Raw genomic sequence first — 16,521 nt, forward strand, 5'->3', positions numbered from 1 at the left:
AACTACTACAAACTGAGATGTTTTCCTCCTTTTATAAGATTTTAAAATCACGCGCTAGAATTTTCCAGTACTTTCTCGAAATCAAAAAGAGATATTTATTTATTTAACGCACGCGCTCTTGTATTTTTAATTTTTCCGGCTTAGCTTTCTTTTAATATTCGTCACGCGCTGCACTGCGCGAGAAATAAAACCAATTAATTTATAATTGAACTAATATTAGCTTTTTAAATACCAAATTCGTAACACTGCCCCCTTCCCAAGGACTGCACGTCCCGGGCAGTACAATCCCTGGACAGGAAGCTAAATTTACAACTGTGGCATAAATGCATTAATAAGCATTACATTACAATAATAAACAACATGAACAATAAATGCAATACATAAAACAAATCAAATGCTATCAAATTCAAATCAAATACTAAATGCAAATCAAATACTAAATACAAATCAAATCAAAGACACATTTAAAAACAAAATGGACCATGGTCTTATACTATTTACAATTATTTACATTATGTACTATGGCCATAGTAATGAGCTGACCTGTCGTAAGAGTTCGAAGACTCACGGATCCGAACCACGACGTCATTCGTGTTCAGCACTGTATATGGACCATCCGAAGGTGACTGTAATTTAGGACTCAGTCCTTTTCGTTGAATCGGGTTCCACAACCACACCTTGTCTCCTTTGTTGGATCTCTGTCTAGTAGCTCTTGTGTCGCATCTGGTCTTCATTTTCTCCGTCGCCAAGTTGACTCGCTTTCGTGCAGAACGGTGCATCCCCTCAAACCGGGCCTGGGCGTCTTGGATGTGTTCCTCAGGCGATGAAGGCGCATCCGTAGGGCGACTAAACAGGCGGTCACAAGGCAGACGAAGGTCTCGACAGAAGAGCTTCTGGGATGGAGAATAGCTGGTAGTCTTGAGTTTCTTTTCGACCCTGGTATGATTTCGGCAGCTTCCCGAGCTCGATCTTTCGGACAAGGCTTCGACATTTCCAGGCGAGGATCCCTTTTGAGGATGGATAGTCATGCCATCAGATGCTGAAAGCAGCTTATTGTTTTTGAAATCTAAGGAAAAATTGTATTTCCTTAAAAAGTCCAATCCGAGTATGCATGGATCTGTAATATCCGCCACATATGCCGTGTGATGGTAGGCGGCACTTCCAAACGTGATGTTTACGTTTAACTTCCCAATTATGTCGATCTTGTCACCAGACGCAGTCTGAAGGGTAACACAGGATGGCGTCCAAATAAGTTTATCTTTAAACTGTTCAGCTAAATCTTTCCTAATGATGGTAACATTAGCTCCCGTGTCAATGATCATATTGCAAGGAACTCCATCGATATTCCCATTGATGGACAGTCCGTTATTGTTGCCACTTACTATAGAGATCTTAAGCGCTTTAAAACAGGGTTTTTCATTATCTGGCAACCTCCGTTCCTTGATATGGTCATTAATTTGTTTCCTGCGTCGTTGCTCAGAAATTGTCTCAATTTTCGTACCCTGGGGTGTTCTGCAATTCTTTCGTACGTGGCCTTCAGCTCCACAGTTCCAGCACTTTGGTTTCTTGTCAGTCCTTTTCCTTCCCGTGGCATTTAATTGTCTGTTTAAATCGTATGCCTTATTTTCCGTGCTCTGGGGAGTTCTGCAGTTCCTTCGTAGGTGACCTTCAACACCGCAATTCCAGCACTTTAGGGTCGGTTTTGTTTCACCACTATTCCGTCTTAAAGCATTCACTGGTCTTGTCAACTCATCCGTTTCATTATCCGTGCCCTGGGGTGTTCTGCAATGCCGTCGTAGGTGACCTTCAGAACCACATCTCCAACATCTTACAGCCACTTTGTTCTCACTGCTACTCCGTATCAAAGCATCGACTTGTCTGGATAAATCATCTAAACGAGCCATCAATTGGTCCCCTGGGTCGTGGACTCGCACAGCTCTGACTGGGTAGCGATCCCTAAGAGTTGCTTGCTGGGCTGCCTCTAATTTCACGGCGTACAACAGAGCGCTTTTTACATCCTTTACATCTGCCATTCGCAGTGCTTTCTGTATTTCAGGGTCCCGGATGCCATCGATGAAATATTGCAGCGACAGAATTTCCCTCGTTTCTCTCGGGCACTCCGTAAATGCGAGGTGGGACAGCCTTTCAACATCCGTGGCGAGTTCCTGGAGTGATTCGGTGGGCTTCTGTTGACGGGATTTTAATTGAAGCCTGCTGTAGTCCTTTAAACACTTCTCCCCAAAGCACAACTCCAAGGCGCCGGACAGAGCTTCGAAATCTAACCTTTTGTTTTCGGGAAGAGTCTGAAGGATATCCGCTGCGTCGGCTCTTAGAGAAGCGGCGAGATGACAGGCCTTAGCTTGGGAATCCCATCCATTCGCATCCGCAACGATAGAAAATTGTGTCCTATACACCTGCCAGGAGGTCTTCCCATCATATGTAGATAGTTTCAGAACGGAACGAGCAGGCATCGATAAAAATTTGAAACCTTCAGAATTGTTTCCTACCGTCGCTATGCACTTCTTTAGGCTGTCAACTTCTTTGGCGACGGCAGCAGAAACCCTATCATCAATTTGTTGTTCGACGGCAGAAACTCTCTCTTCTATATGTTCTTTTACAGAAGAAATTCTTTCTTCTACTTGTTCTTTTACCGAAGAAACTCTTTCTTCTATTTGTCCAACTTTAGTTTCAACCGCGTCTATTCTGCCTTCCATAGCCTCAAATTTATTTTCTATTACGCAGGTAATTTCTCTTTTCATTTCGTCCTGACCTGCTTTCATCTCATTTTTAAGAGATTTCATCTCTTCCTTAACGGATTCCTGGCCCAATTTCATTTCTCCTTTAACGGATTCCTGGCCCAACTTCATTTGTTCCTGTGCCGCTTTCATTTCTTCCTTGAGGGATTCCTGGCCCAATTTCATTTCTTCTTTAAATGAGGCAAAGGCTGATATTAAATGCCTTAATTGCTCTTCCATCGCTCTTGTTATTGGCATTCAAATCCCACTTCTGACACCAAAAATTGTTGTGTGCGTACGGGTTCCTTATGAAATGAATGCACAAGTCCGATGAAAAATGAACAAAAATTTATTATTAGCACAACAGAAATGCTTAAAATTTCTCAAATTATCATGCAGTATCACAATATCTCACAGTAGTTATCTTTTAACTACTTAAATGTACAATAGAACGTAATTCAAAACAGCTAAAGAACGCTAATCCGCGAATTCGCTATAATCAACAACGGCAGTTTTCTAAACAACAACAAACTAAGCAACTACTACAAACTGAGATGTTTTCCTCCTTTTATAAGATTTTAAAATCCCGCGCTAGAATTTTCCAGTACTTTCTCGAAATCAAAAAGAGATATTTATTTATTTAACGCACGCGCTCTTGTATTTTTAATTTTTCCGGCTTAGCTTTCTTTTAATATTCGTCACGCGCTGCACTGCGCGAGAAATAAAACCAATTAATTTATAATTGAACTAATATTAGCTTTTTAAATACCAAATTCGTAACAATATGTTCTCTGCACTACTCTACATCACAGAACGTGGCATCGACCATGTTTTCGCTTTCCTGATATACATACATTGTTATCGCCTGCCTAGTTGGGTATCACATTCTTCTTTCCTGTGTAGATTTGTCATATTCATCAGAAATTTATATGAAGTTTTCTGTTCATTGAGAAGTCTTTGTGCAATTAAAACAATCCATTATGTTTTGGATGCCAAAATGTGTCTTCTAAAACATAAACATATTAGGGAGGAAAGTAGGGCTTCATCAAAAGTTCTGGACAATATATGGGAGAGGTTTTTGATTAATATTTAATGGATAGTATTTTTCGTTTGAACTTTTAAGAAAAACCTATTCCCAAACAATTTAAATTATGGTAAACCACCTTGCATTCAAATTTCATGATGTTGAAAATGTTACGTTTTGAATATTCTTATGATCTACATCACCTTACCAACGCACCTACATTTGTTTGGAAAGTTTTTGTACTATCCCGCTTAACGCGTTACTTTTAAAAATATTTTACCGCAAATAATGTTTCCAGAATAATGTTTAAATAATAGTGTCTTTTTTTATACATATATAAAATAATGCTGTTTTGTTTTATATATGTGATGACAATGTAGTTCGTTGCAGATAATTTGATATGAAATTGTAGAGACATTAGTGTATTTCGAAGCAGGAGACATGAAAAATGGGCGGGACTGGAACCTTGCACCTCTCGAATACGTGCCGAGTGTGCTGACCACTGCACCATGAAGTCATGCTAAAGCAGGGGGAAATACCTTATGAAATGACAACTAGATTAGAGAATGCACGAATTGCACTTTATTTTTCAGTCATGGGGTGAAAAATGCTGCGTAGGCGACTACAAAATTCGGTGTAATGGATGACCGGATGGAATTTTGGAAGAAGCCGGACCAGCTTGGTAGTTATACATCACTTATTTTTGGATGACGAATTTCGTAGCACATTAGCTTTTTAATAGGCAGGGTAGAACATTAGGGGTCCTAAATGCACGCCACAATTTTAATCCATCTTCTATAATGTAGCAGAAGCTAAGCGACACGTTGCCAGCAGGGGGGGGGGCAAAAGAGGATACGTAGTTGGTTGCAGTACTTTTTATAAACTTGGAAAGTATTTGCTTGAGTTCTGGGTTGCTTGAGTGAGACAAAATTAACAGCAATGCGGATAATCTAGGGAAACCTCAGACGCCTTAAAGGGGTTGTAAGAGCAAAATCGCAAAATATTTACAAACAGCATTTCTTTAGGATTCCCGGAAACAGTAGTTCTTCACGGACAAAGCCCATTTGGACTAAAAAAATATTTCACAGCTTCTAATTGCATAGGGTGTTTGGATATACGACTATGGACTTTGTTCCTTTCAGTATTGGTTTAAGAAATAATTCCCATTAAAATGTTTGCAGAATAAGGTACATAATGTTATTAAGAGTAGACTCAACAATACGGCTGAAAGCACTGTTTAAAAATAAACTCTATTTTTTTGGTAGGTTTCCTAAACAGGAAATAAATAATAAAAATTTCATTGAACTTTGATCCTTTAGAAACAAAAGTTTCACACGATGTCAGTTAAAAATGAACTTTTTCAGCTCGTTTTTAACTGCTATGACTAAACATCTTCGGCGAAAGCGAAGGAGGTAGCTACAAATTTAGCGAAAAATACATTTCTGCCCATAAATTGCCGAAAAGATCAACTTCTGATTTGCAGGTTGTTTCTCATATATTTCTTCAAATATTTTCAATTCACATTTCAATATATATTTTCAATTCTTCAAATATTTTTAATTTGTACATATAAGTGTGAAGTAGATACGGAAAGTGGTGAATTTTTTCTGAAATACCTCAACAAGTCTTGTATGTAAATACGGGCCTTTTTTGTTCTTTTCTTTTTAATCAAATAAAGCGTTAATGAATTCTTCAGTAACTACAAAATGTTTATTAGCTCATTAATACAGTACAAAGAATTTCAGATATCATCTGTTCCCATTTACGACACTGACGCGGATTTTATAACATTTTACTTCTACCATTACCAACAAGAAATTTTGCAAATTGAGGTATGCTTAAAATAACGGGCAAAATAACCAGATGCATCGAATTTCCTCCGAGAACACGTTTCAAGATACTCGCGAAGTCAACAAAAACCGATTTGTGGGTTTTTATTTCAACTGCTTTTCGGACTCGAAAAATGTTTAAAAAAAAGAAAAAAAAAAATTACGACCCAAAGGGGCGTTTTTTTAACATTTTGTGCGTTACCTTTATTTAATATCATGTTCTTCGCACTTAAACCATAAAATTCAGTTCAACAGCAATATCGCAAAAGAATTTTAAATTGAGCATTATCTTTAGAATTTCCGATACACAGCCTTACGCGCTGAAGATAAAAATGTTTTTTTCGTACCACGTTGCCATTGCTCGTTTTGAAATACTTCAGTTTGTTAACCAAAAATTCGTTAAAGGTTTACAAAATATGAAATCGATCATAAAACAAATTCCAAATTTTAAATTGGGCTTCCAGATGCCCATATTCGCAGGAGGATTACGTCATTCAAAATTGGATGGCTCTAGGTACTGTTGTTCTATCACAATGCGAGAAACATACATACATTTGTGCAGATTCCTCATTATTAATTTCATTAAATATAATACAGGGCGATAATATTTGGTGGCAACAATTTGAAAATGAAACAACGCTTGTAGTGAATCGACGCAAAATGCCAAAGCAAAATTAATAGTGTTTCTGAGCAAATTGCTCCTTTGGACAAAAAAGAAATTTTTTCGAAGAAGTTTATATACTTTAGATCAGTTTTATACTTAAGTTTATATACTTAAAACTTTAAAGAGTTTCCGTCGAATCTCCGCAGTTATCATGTCCAGTATAGGTTTTGGAAAACGTCGCTTTAATCTCAGACGAAAGTAATAACTCTGGCTTTTGTTACCAAACAACTTATATATGTTACTGTTTTATTAAAACATTTTTCATTGTGAAATGTTCTTTGGCCCTTTCTGCGCTTGGCACAGAACTAAAAATAAATCCGCTTATTACTTTATCGTGCATGTGAAATTAAAAAGATTTCTAAGAAAAGAAACTTAGTGAACAATACACGAGCTGCGTGAAAGCGAATGCGTGAAAACCAATTCAAAAGAATACTAAATGGTTTTATTGGAATATATAGTTAATATGAATACGTTGGAATATATGGTTAATACGAATAGTTTTCTTTGAATTTATAAGATTTGAGACAGCGAAAGCATCGGATAAATTTCTAATTAACTAGACTTGTCGACTGCAGATATTCTGTAAAAAAAAAAAAAGGTTATTTGCGTCTAGGAAATTTTGAAATGAAATCTGTGTGGCATTAACAAAAGATCACAATCAATCTTTCTCAAAAATACAGCAAATGTCGTATACGGTAATGAGAGCGAAGCGTACTTTGCATCAAAATTAATATGCATGAGGGTAAATGGAGAAGATATTCTAACGTGCATTATCGAATTAGTGTAACTGCATTCCTTAGCTAAAATACAGCAATTAACTGTGGTCTTTTCAAATTTTATTAGGATCATGCAATACGTATGTATGCATGCATTATGACGTGTCTTTCGCATAAAAAATTACTCACTATTTTTATACATTTAGATGACGACGAATAAAACCTAACTGCATCCGTAATTAATGCAGTTAATAAAAGTACAAAAAAAAAAAAAAAAAAAAAAAATCCAAAATTTTGCTGTTATCTGTTTATCTACAATTGATTAGTTTAACCAAAACATTAAACCAAGGACTTAAGCCAAAACTCGACTGAACCGCTTTCCCCCCCCGGTTATAATAGATACCGCGCAATTAATAAAATTGTACGGACATTAGATTATTTCGAAGCAGGAAAGATGAAAAATAGATTTCGAGTCCCTGCGACGCAGGGACTCGAACCACGGACCTCTCGAATACGCGCCAAGCTTGCTGACCACTACACCACGAAGGCATGCTAAGGAGGAGGAAGAAATACCTTACATACTCCCCTTTTATAGGGCGACTGGGGTTTTAGGGGACCCAGTCGTCAGATCCTGGTGTTGAAGAATCAGCATTCACCACCTTGTTCGTTCGGGCGCCACTGCAGAGACATTAGGATTTTTTTATGCTGAGAGAGGTGAAAAATGAGCAATGCCCTCACCGGGACTCTAACCTATGACCTCTCGAATACGCGCCGAGTGTGCTGACCACTACACCACGAAGGTATGTTAAGGGCGGAGCTGTTGGCGGAGAATCGACTTTCTAACGGAAACTCGTTGGTATACAGGCTACACATGGGGAAAACTATAAAAACCCCAATGCAGCCAACCCGTTCGCCGGGATTCGAACCTGTAACTAAATACCAGTGTTCAGCGATTTTACCGCGTGGCAGCTGGTGGGACGACAGGCTTATGGAGCTAATGTAGAGTATATGGTGTATGGAGTGTAAAAAAGTGAAAATATTCTCGCATGATTAACGATCGAATAATGATGAGTTATTAGAGCATCAATGTCATTTGCAGAAAATTCCTTTGCTAAGCATAATAGTCGTTTGTGTAACTGAACTAAGATAACTATAAAGTAACAAAACAATAATATCAAACTATTAATAAATTTAGCTCAATTAGCTAAAACCCGTTGAATAATATCAAACCCAGTTTAATAAAATAAACGAAATCAGTTACATGGTCAAATGTTAAAAAGTTTGTTTCCTTTTATGTCTCCTTGTTCCCGTTTGCAATTCTCAAATTCTGTACTTAGTTCTTGTTAACTCTTAAGAAAGAAAGAGTGATTCATTCTTGCCGTATGTTACAGGGTAAAAATTTAAAGATTTAGAAATGTGTATAATACTCTATCAAAGTCAAAATGCGGAAAAGGTGATGCTCAAACAAATGTAGCTGTGAGAATAGATGTCCATGGAATTTGCGGGATCCGCAAACTCCGTTACATTCGCGTTGCTACTGGAAACTGCAGAATTTACAGTCAATGTATTTTCGTTCTATTTGCTTTTAAACCTTTCCATCTTCTCAGGGTAGGGGGCGGAAGGAAAAAAAGGGGGGAAAACAAATAAGCACAAAACTGTTAATTATACACGCAGCTTAAGAATATGAACGTAAGTTAAAGACAGAATAGTCAACCACTTCGTTGGAGCCGATTTCTTGTTAGAGATTCGAATACAGATCGAACCGTTACCTATTCATTTGGCAAACCACACATTCAGTTGATCAATGTTAAACAATTTTCGCTTACTGCGCATGCCCAGAAGAGAATTTGGCAAAGTTACGACTTTTAAAAGACGCAATTTTAAAAGAAGATAAATATGGTGTACGGTTGAGATATTGTGTTATCTTTGGCGTAAACAGCTCTGGGTTTTACAATAAAACGTGTCAGTTTGTAAGTGGCTTCATTACTTGGAGTGTAAATATCGATAGTAAACATCGATTGTAAACTACGCAAATTTTCGCTTAAGGAGGATCACAAAATAACAAACATTACAAGATATATTAGCTGGTTATACTTCTGAGGAATAAAAGCAATTGAATATTTACCATACGTTCCATTCATATATACTTTAACAAACTAAGGATTAAATCTAGTTTAAATTACTGAATTAAAGTCAAAGAAATTATCGCAAAAAAAACTGATATTAAATGTAACGTTTATGAACAAAATAAATCAAAATGAAATGAAATAAAGCAAATGCAATAAACACAAATTTCCGCAATATTTGCAATTGCAAATGACATCGAGTTTGTTCGAACAGGCTTATCTAGGGTTGCTTATGCTTTGTCACCAGTATTTTCTCCCATGCCAACGGTACACCATTGAGCATGCGCACTAAGCGAAATTCGTTAACATTGATCAACTCAATGTGCGGTTTGCCATTAAGCGTGCGGGTCGTAATTTCGAACAATGGCAGACCGCACATTGAGTTGAACAGTGTTAAACGAATGTTGCATACAGCGCATGCCCAGAAAACAATTTGGCGTAATTACTATGTTGGCGCGATTTGAAAAGAAGATAAATACGGTATATGGTAGATGAATCGCCATCTAATTGTAAACAAATCTGGCGTTTAAATCTTCGTAGAGTATAATGTAAGTGTAAATTAATTACTGTGTTAAAATGCTATTTTTTTCTGTACTGCTCAAACAACTAGAAAGCAGAAATTAGTGCGAAGTAATGTGAAGCAGTGTTTACATTCAAAATGTAAAATATAATACTTAAGAAATTCTGCACATTCCTTTGGAACTGTACAAATTTTCGTTCAGAAAAAGACTGAAATTTAGGATATATTAGTTGAAAATTTATTCATTATACTTTTAAGCAATAAAAACAATTCAGGATTTACCATACGTTCTATTCGTACATACATAAAGAAACACTGAGGAATATAACAAGTGCTTGCAAATAACACTGAAGAAATTTCACAATTCTTTAATGCTAGTTATTAAATTCTTTGAAATGAGAAAATAAAAGCGCGAATATACGCTAGCAAACTAAGCGAGATACTCCAGTTTACAATTACTGAATTATAACATGAAAACAAATTACGTTTAAATAACGAATTATTACGAACATATGTTAACAAATATTAAATGCACTGTTACTGACAAATTAAAATGAAACATATATTAGAAAAATAAGCAAGTGCAATCGGCATGGACGTTAAAATAACTAATAAGCAAAGTTCCACAACATTGCAGTTTTAAACATCACTCGTACACACTCGACAGCCATGGAGATCACGAATAAGCTAACGTAGGGTTGCTTAGTCGCCAATATTTCTCCCCGCGCCAAAGGTACACCATCAAGCATGCGCAGTAAGCGAAATTCGCTTAACACTGTTCAACTCAATGTGCGGTCTGCCATTACGCATCCGGGACAATGGACACTGACTGCAGTACCGAAGGACTCAGTTTCGCATCCCGTAGAAGGCATGGATGTTTGTAAACGTATAGTATCTGTGCGGAGTGGGGAATTTTAAATATGTGGGGAGCCGAAAGTCCTCTCGAGAGGTTGTTGGTAGGGGAAGAGGAGTGGTAGACCCTCGCACTCATAGCCCCCCTCGGGGTGCTCTCCATCAAAACTGGGAGTAGAACTGAGCAAAATTGTGCTGTCAAATGTATGGAGCAAAGTTATACTGTCAAATGTATGGTGTATTCCCAGCAACAGGCGCGATATTGCACTGCTTCTCACGATGAATTTCGTGGACTCGTTCTGATGTTAATGTCAGACAAGTGAGATAAGCCAATTTCCAGCCTGTGATGAAAAAGTGGTTTCAAAATAACACATTTTTTAAACTATAATACTTTAATTTAGTAAGTAACCTTTCTCTCTGTGAACTTTATAATTATTCTCTATTAAAAGTGAAATTTTACACGGAAATATAAAAGCAAAACTAGAGATAAAAATTTTGGGAAGATTTTCAAGGATAATTTTAAAAATTAGATAAGCATATACTATATACATCACACTGAAAACTTTTTAAATCCAAATATCGTTTAATTATGAAAAATGTTGAAGTTGCTTTAGGTCAATAAAATATAAAATAGATTGCATTAATTTCCAAGCATTTTCTTTATAGTTGTATTTTTCTTGGTTTAAAAAAAATTCATGAATAATAATTTTTTAATTTACTCCATTTCTTAATTCATATTCTGTTGACTTGCGAGGTGAAGATTTAATATACACTATGATGCTTCAAAATCTTAGGATTGGATTAGATTCGTACGAAAGTGAAAGTTGAAGAAAATAACATTTGTTAGTCCAAAGGGGCAATTTGCCCAGAAGGGCTATTAATCTCCTTTTGCGTCGGTTCACTTCAAAATTGTTGCCACCAAATGTTAGAGCCCTGCAATATATTTAAAGAAATTAAATAATAAAGAATCTGGATCAATGTATGTATGTTTCTCGCACTGTGAAAAACGACGGTAGCTACGGACATCCAAGATAGATAATGTAAAATAATATTTGTTTCCAATTATTCTTAAGAATTGACGTAATTGTTCTTGTGAAATCGATTGAGAAAAATGTAATTTTTAAGAATAAACTTAATATTGTATTTCACTTTCCTAATGTCAAAGATAAACAAAAGATCTTACTCATCACTGATTGACAATAACGTTTATTTGTGAAGAATGCTGCGTTATTGAAATTGAAAGCACTGTAGAGACATTAGGTAAATTTTGGAGGCCTGAGAGATGAAAAATTAGCAAGCGCCTTCGCCGGGAATCGAACCACGGACCTCTGGAATACTGGCCCAGCGTGCAGAACCACTACATCACGAAGGACGCTAGGATAGTGGGAGAAACACTAACAGCTGTTACACTTATTAAAAAGTCTTTGGTAACATGAAGATCGCCGGAACTTAAAAGTTTCTCATTCGTGACCACCTTTTGTCTGCGAAAATTTTCGCAACGAATGACAGGGCGTTAAATACTACACCAATATTTATTTTGTTAACGCAGTAAAAAAAAACAAGCACATCACATTTAAGCGCGATTTTCTTTCATCGATTTTTGTATGCTTGAAACAATTTGTAAAACAACTTTTCATATGTATATTGTTTGCCAAATAAATAAGTTATTTATCGAAAAATATTTACTTTCATATCTTTATTCTGTATTTAATAGCTGGGTTGCGAAAAAATATCGAAGATAAAAGGTGGTCACGAATGAGAAACTTTTAAGTTCCGGCGATATCATGTTACCCAAGACTTTTAATAACTGTAACAGCTGTTAGTGTTTTCAATTTCAATAACGCAGCATTCATCACAAATAAACGTTATTGTCAATCAGTGATGAGTAAGATCTTTTGTTTATCTTTGACATTAGGAAAGTGAAATACAATATTAAGTTTTTTCTTAAAAATGAAATTTTTCTCAATCGACTTCACAAGAACAATTACGTCAATTACGATAAGTTTGTACTAAAAAGCCATTATTTTAAAAGTACTGAAGAGGTCCAGAAAACCGGTATCACAGACTTGACAGTATTCCAAACGCTGCGTTAAGCAATATGAAAGTGCCAAGCATTGCATAAGATTACAAAAACCTACACTGAAGCAAAGAACACACACACACACACACACAAAAAAAAAAAAAAAAAAAAAAAAAAAAAAAAAAAAAAAAACACTTCAGATTTTCTATTATGCTCAAAGGGGCGTTTTTTAACGTCTTGTATGTTTGTTACCTTATTAAATATCATGTTCTTCGCACTTAAACCATAAAATTCAATTCAACAGCAATATCGCAAAATAATTTTAAAAAGAGCATATCTTTAGAATTTCCGATACACAGTGTCGCGTGCTGGAGACAAAAGTTATTTTTTTCATACAGTGTTGCCACTGCTCGTTTTGAAATCCTTGAGGTTGTTAATCAAAAATTCTTTAACGTTTGACAAAATATGAACTAGATAATAAAACAAATTCCAAATTTGGGCTTCCAGATGCCCATATTAGAATGGAGAACTACGTTATTCAAAATTGGATGTCTGTAGCTACCGTCGTTTTTCACAGTGCGAGAAACATACATACAGTAGTGGCCAAAATTGTGGACACTTTTGGAAATTTTTATGTTTTTGAACTTTGTATGCTTATAGAAAATGTTACGTTTCGCAAAATGCAAACTTGTATATTTCATTTTAAAGAGAATTTATTACAGAATTCAATACAAAACACAAAATTCAATTATTTGCAACACAAAAAACGTTATATGTACTTTAATATAAATAAAAAACACAGTTATGAAGTGTTTTGTAATGTCTAGCTTTCCTGGCCAATCGCTGTTCTTGTTCTGAGAACTAATCAAATGTTAGTAACTGCCAGTAGAAGCTGACATCATGTTTACACTTGAAACAATTCATTATTTTGCTTTGTTCTGTAGAAGGAGGACCTGTTTCTTATACACTGCAATTACAAGTAAGAATTTTTGTAAATTTTTTAATATTTAGTCAAGAAGCAATGACATCAAATAAAAGAGTAGATTGGACACCTAGAAAGAGATGTAATATTATTGTGTTACGAGAAAGTGGTCTTTCCTATGCTGAAATTGCAAGACAGGTGGTTGGTTCAGTGACTACATCTGGAGTCCGAAAGTTTTGTTTACGATATCAGGAGACAAATTCAATAAAAAACAAAGAAGGAAAAGGCCGAAAAAGGTGCACCACATCTATTGATGACAAGAAGAATTAAAAGACTATGTCTTCAAGATAGAAAAATGTCATCAGCGGCCATCAGAAGTGATCTGAATGATGCTGGTGTTTCTGTCATTTCAGGAACAATCAGGAGAAGATTAACAGATGTTGGACTGAGAGGTAGAATTCCACGAAATTAATTTTCAGCAATGAAAAAAAGACTACAGTGGGCAAAGGAACACATTAATTGGACAGATGATCAGTCGTCACAAGTTATATGGAGTGATGAAACTAAGATATCGTTATTCGGTAGTGATGGGCGAAAATATGTAAGACGTAGAATAGGAGAAGAGCTACATCCTGACTGCATTCAAGCAACTGTGAAGAACCCCGTTAGTGTTATGATTTGGTCATGCATGTCAGCAGATGGTATTGGTCGCCTTCATGTCATCGATGGTACACTGAATGCCAGAAAATGCATTGACACTATTCTAGAACCAAAACTTCTACCTTCCATCAGAGATCTCTTTCCCAACAATGCTTCGTTTATTTTCCAGCATGATTCTGCTCCTTGCCACACGGCCAAAATATCGAAAGAGTGGTTTCGTACAAAGAGCATTAAATTGTTGTCATGGCCAGGAAACAGTCCTGACCTCAATCCTATCGAAAATTTGTGGCACCGTTTGAAAACTCTTGTCCGAAAGAGGCGCTCATCACAAGAAAGGGAACTAATTAAAACTCTTGTCAGCTCAATGAAACGTCAATCAGAAGCTGTAATCAAAAATAAAGGGTACCCTACTAAGTACTGATAACTCACTGCAATCATCACTATCTAATGTATATCGATAACTATTATCCTTTAACTTTTTTTGTATTGCAAATAATTGAATTTTGTGTTTTGTATTGAATTCAGTAATAAATTATCTTTAAAATGATATATACAAGTTTGCACTTTGTGAAACGTTACGTTTTCTATAAGCATACAAGGTTCAAAAACATAAAAATTTCCAAAAGTGTCCACAATTTTGGCCACCACTGTACATTGATGCAGATTCTTTATTATTTAATTTCTTTAAATATAGGGCAGGGCTCTAACATTTGGTGGCAACAATTTGGAAGTGAATCGACGCAAAAGGAGATTAATAGCCCTTCTGGGCAAATTGCCCCTTTGGACTAACAAATGTCGTTTTCTTCAACTTTCAGTTTTGTACGAATCTAATCTAATCCTAAGATTTTGAAGCATCGTAGTGTATATTAAATCTTCACCTCGCAAGTCAACAGAATAAGAATTAAGAAATCGAGTAAATTAAAAAATTATTATTCATGAATTTTTTTTAAACCAAGAAAAATACAACTATAAAGAAAATGCTTGGAAATTAATACAATCTATTTTATATTTTATTCGAGTACCATTTCTTTATTTCCACGTAATTTCTTATGTCGGCTGTGTATTATAAAAGGTAAGTTTGAAAATTTTACATTTTAAAACTGTAAATATTTAGATGCGCCACATTATTGATGCAAAGAATAGTGATTGTAAACTACTATAAAATGTACGATGCTATAATTTTAAAGTAATTTCCTTTTTTAAATGTCAAATAAAGCGCCCTTGCATTATATATAGTTATGTCAATTTACTTTTCTGTCTTAGATGACCAAATGTCTGGAAACAGCTCTGATATGCACCAGTACAGTGGAGAAGACTGGTTTTCAGATTGAAAGGTTCTGGGTTCCATTCTCAGCTGAAGAAAATCATAAAATGTTGTCAGAATAGTATCTGGAGGTTTTTCAACTGTGAGATTTTTATTTCATTAGAAGTATTGTCATCATCAAGTTAGAAGCTCCATTAAATGTGCTATAATTAACTTACGGTGGAATTAGGAAAGTATAATAACTGATATATTACAGAAAATTTGATGTACAATCATGATATTCCTTTAGAGAACTCTATAGTAATTGATTAATGATGGAATTCTGTTGATTGGGGCTTTTTTCTTTGATGCTAATGCAATTATTAAAATTTATGATATGAATCTACCTACTGAAGTTAAACTTTACTTGTTTGAAATGAAACACATGCCTGAAGAATAACAAATGCCAGCTTCTCTTCGTTAAAAATAAGTTTCAGACAAGAAATGTTTCTCATGTTTGTATTAGAAAACTGAAAACTATAGTCATCGAATTTTTGCATTGCTAAAGCTTTTTTCTTTTTTTTTTTTTTTTTTCTTTTTTTTTTTTTTTGTTTTTTGTTTTTCCGGTGCTTCTAGAATTCTAGAAATAGCTATGATACTTCGACCTTAAAATTTCGCCTACGTAGGATTTCAACGTATTCTTTGAATTTTTTTATGTCCGCATATATCGCCCGAGATCTCATTCGAGATTGGAGTTTCGGAATTCTGACGTCACGGATGATTTCCACCTATAAAACGCGAGAAACGCAAACTGCGCGTGGACGAAGTATTTTCTCCGCGCGTTCAACTCCAAGCGATCACTTCGTTCCTCGCTTGCCATTCAGATTTTCTCAAACGAATCCCTCTCCTTCTTCGACGTCTGAATCTGATCTGAGAAGCTCTGCAAGCGATATGTAAGTATATAAGACATAGCACGAAATCTTGCGTTGATTTTAGATTTGCATGACAAAAAATTATTTACGAATGCATAAAAATTTAAATTAAGTGAATCTCATATTCGGTAGAACAAAATAGTTCATTTAATGAAAAAAATCAAACACAGTTTCTGGTTTTCAGACGTTTCATCAAATATCGTAAAAAGAAAAAAAATAATGTTGAAAAATAAGCTATCTTCCGGTTAACTGTGTTTTAGAGTTCAGTATCTGAAATA

The 16,521-nt window shown here is 35.5% G+C and overlaps 1 protein-coding gene and 1 long non-coding RNA gene across 2 annotated transcripts in view; one reads left to right on the forward strand and one right to left on the reverse strand.

Moving 5' to 3' along the window:
* LOC118195988 (uncharacterized) overlaps positions 1 to 16,521 on the reverse strand; it is a 406,615-nt gene that overhangs the window by 62,336 nt on the left and 327,758 nt on the right. The gene's annotated exons all lie outside the window — the stretch shown is intronic.
* CCAP (Crustacean cardioactive peptide) overlaps positions 16,113 to 16,521 on the forward strand; it is a 383,209-nt gene continuing 382,800 nt past the window's right edge. Inside the window, exon 1 of the mRNA XM_085812437.1 lies at positions 16,113 to 16,264. The gene's annotated coding sequence lies outside the window, so the exon portion shown is untranslated. The remainder of the gene's footprint in view (positions 16,265 to 16,521) is intronic.

Source organism: Stegodyphus dumicola, chromosome 1 (assembly GCF_044657685.1).
Source record: "Stegodyphus dumicola isolate Sdum_Otavi_A_Nest chromosome 1, ASM4465768v1".
Taxonomy (NCBI): Eukaryota; Metazoa; Arthropoda; class Arachnida; order Araneae; family Eresidae; genus Stegodyphus; species Stegodyphus dumicola.